This window comes from Typopeltis vanoorti, chromosome 15, assembly GCF_054136105.1.
Source record: "Typopeltis vanoorti isolate ZY-2024b chromosome 15, IOZ_Tvanoo_1.0, whole genome shotgun sequence".
Taxonomy (NCBI): domain Eukaryota; kingdom Metazoa; phylum Arthropoda; class Arachnida; order Uropygi; family Thelyphonidae; genus Typopeltis; species Typopeltis vanoorti.
Window position 1 is genome coordinate 44,202,501 of NC_143563.1, and position 3,531 is coordinate 44,206,031.

Here is a 3,531-nt window from a genome sequence, read left to right on the forward strand (position 1 = left end):
ACGGAACCCGTGTTATAATAATAATAATAATAATAATAATAATAATAATAATAATAATAATAATAATAATAATAATAATAATTCAGTAAAAATTTCTTAACTAAGTGAGATTAATGTGCTTATTTAAATTCAGTTAAATTAAAAGTATGCTTACGTTGGCACTAGGACTTCTGGAAATGCAGTTTTGAAATTGGGTGGTCCATTATTTCCATCTCCATATTCTACATTGCACACGGGAATCACTTTGAAAACTGATGTGGTATCAAGACCAGTTTTGGCCAAGAAGGTAGTAAATCCTTTTTGTTTGTTCACAAACACACATTGCCGACGGAATCTGTGTCATAATAGATGACAATGAAATTCAAACTTCAAGAATTTGATTTAGCGAATTTAATTAGACCAACAGTTCTCAATCTTTTTTTTTATTACTTATATCACCAACATCGAAATTGAAAATTTTCGGTACCATTTATTAAAATATGTATTTTGATTAATATACATACAATACAAAATGAACTATAAAATACTATATTAATGTGGTGATTTAATTTTAAGATTTGATTTAATTTATTAAATGCAATTTAGTTGAATTTTTTGAATTTCATAAATTAAAAAAGTTCAACCGCATGTTATTCACGTACCACCAAATCTTCTTTCACGTACCATCGGTTGAGAAACGTTTTTTGTTATTATTATTATTATTATTATTATTATTATTATTATTATTATTATTATTATTATTTTAAGAGATGTTTGGTTATTTTTCTTAATTATTAGTTAAAATATTCTAATTATTGTAGAAAAGACAGTTTAGTGCTAACGGAAATACTATTCAGGATTTTCAGCGTATTTAATTAAACATTTTGCGCAGTTAATAAGGATGAAAGATAAAAAAAACACATTACTGTTGTTGTTATTGTTATTATCTTCCTATCATCAACAGAATTAGATCCATTAAAAATAACAACGACATAACCCCACAAGTTCTCCAAATTCCTACTTTTGAGTGTGCGGTTTTTCGGTGAATGATTTCAAGGCAAAATACGACAGTATTGTACAGGTATTGTTAATTGTTGATTAATGGTTTGTATTTATTTTTTATTTTTTTTTTAGTGGACCTCCCACGATCAGTCTACGGACTCCATGGAGGTGCCTGTATAATAATAATAATAACAAGAATAATAATTACATCAAGGCCGTATTCATGGGTGTGCGAACTGTGCGGTGGCACAGGGCCCCGCAAAGCGCAAAAAATTGAAAAAAGAAAATCAATTAATTTTTTTAATTATTATATAAATTAATATTGTAATTATTATATAAAAAATATTATTATATAGAAAAATATATGTATATAATTTTACAACCAACTATTGTTGTTATAGTAAGCGAAATAAGATCATAGCGCTAGAGCATTAGTATTTGAAACTACTCTAAAATATATAACAATATCGTACAATATAGTGTTAAATAGGGAAAAGTGCATTTTAAAACAGGTGTTTTTAATAATTTTAAGGACTTTTTTTATTTTAGTTTATGATTTTATCAATAAGTATATACACGTACTGTCATGGCAATTGTTTTATGTGACATTACTTGCAAAACATCTTAAAAAATATATTTTGTAAACTGGATTTAGGTTATCCGACATCAGAATTTTTCTTCAATAGCTTTCAATCTATATTAGATTTATTTATTTTCTAATATTATCAGGTAAGTAATTTTGTTTTAATTTATTAACTTATTTTATAATTAAATCTATCGTATTTAACTCTAGAGTATGACTAGTCGTGAGAGAGATTATTATGGAAGAAAATGCCCAAGTGGGCACGAAAAACGAAAGCGAAAACAAGAAAAATGAGGAATGTCAAAGAAATTCACTGTTTAAATTTATGAAGTTGAACTCATATATTTGTTCAGATATATCAGTTGATAACGGGAGTTCTGAAATAACTACAAACAGTTCTCCGGCTTCAACATTAATTAATAATGAGAGTTCTGAAATATTCAAAGGAAGTGGAGAACACGACGCGTTTGATCAAACAATGAGTAGTGAAGATCCTAAAACTGAGACACCAGAGGAAGGTGAACTATTTACTATTGATAATCCAGCAACATAGCCCAAACTTTTGAACAACGCAACACTAACACAAATTGTACAACGTGGTCCACCGTCTCCTCCGACTGAAAATGATTTTCCAAAAGATGACAACAAGAGGTGTTTTTCCACAGCTCACTATGTTAGGACAATTACAAACGGAGAGAAGCAAAAGGGAGGATGGCTTGTATATTCAAACTCTTCCAACTCTATTTTTTGATTTTGTTGCAAATTATTTTCTTCTGATGATAATTTTTTTATCTAATAATGGCTTTTCTGACTGGCGACATGTAAGAGTGAAAGATTCAAGTCGCACGAACGAAATCCAGTGGACATGAAATGCATGTATTCATGAACACAAATTGAATGTAATTTAAAAAATCACAATACAATTGATTAGGCAAATCAAAATGTCATAAAATTTGAAGCAGAACGGTTAAGAAATGTTTTAAGACGAATAGTAGCAGAAATTATTTATTTATCCGAACATATTTTAGTTTTTAGAGGTAATTTTAATACTTTGTACACAGTCCATAATGATAATTTTTTTGGAATCAGAATTAATTGCAGAATTTGATCCACTTTTAAATGATCATTTAATGCGATGTTCGGGGAAAAAATTATAGGTAAGATACAAAATTCGTATCTATCACCCATTGTGCAAAATGAATTAATTATTGATAAAATGGAACCAAAATTCAACAAAATATTGTAAACATGATACGACAGGCAAATTACTATTCAATAATTCTCGATTGTACTCCTGATGTTGGTCATCAGGAGCAAATTTCAGTAATTTTTAGATTTTTACATATATTTGAAACAGATATTGAAATTCGTGAACACTTTTTGACGTTTTTAACAACTAATGACATTGCTGGTAAAGGTATATATGAAAATATAAAATCACTTTTGAATAAATTAAACCTTAAATTGTCAGATTGTAGAGGGCAAGGGTATGATAAACGAGCTAATATGAAAGGAGTATATAAGGGAGTCCGTGCTTACATTTTAAATAAAAACGAAAAGGCATTTTATACTCTTTGCTCCTGTCATAATTAAAATTGGATTTTAGGGGATGTCCCAAAATCATCGATTATAGCAATAATTTTTTTTAATGTTATACAAAAAATATATACATTATTTTCTTCCTCAACTTCACGTTGGGATATATTAAAGAAATTTGTTAAACAATTAACTCCAAAACCGTTATGTGCAGTACTTTGAAGAGCAGAGAATATCAAACTTTGATAGCTGTTTTGAGATTGCTAAAGAACTGTCAAATCTATTAGAAATAAAAATTTAATTTAAAGAAAGTCGAGTACGTCGAAGAAAAGTATTTTTTGATTATGAAACGCCTGATGAATCACACATAGGTGATAACAAAGATAATTTTAGGATAAATTTCTTTTTTGTAATTTTAGATACTGCTCTAC

At 28.1% G+C, this 3,531-nt stretch overlaps 1 protein-coding gene across 1 annotated transcript in view; it reads right to left on the minus strand.

Moving 5' to 3' along the window:
• Nucleotides 1–229, minus strand: part of LOC150098720 (uncharacterized) — an 18,464-nt gene extending 18,235 nt beyond the window's left edge. Inside the window, exon 1 of the mRNA XM_090405162.1 lies at nucleotides 155–229. The gene's annotated coding sequence lies outside the window, so the exon portion shown is untranslated. The remainder of the gene's footprint in view (nucleotides 1–154) is intronic.
• Nucleotides 230–3,531: the final 3,302 nt, after the last annotated feature.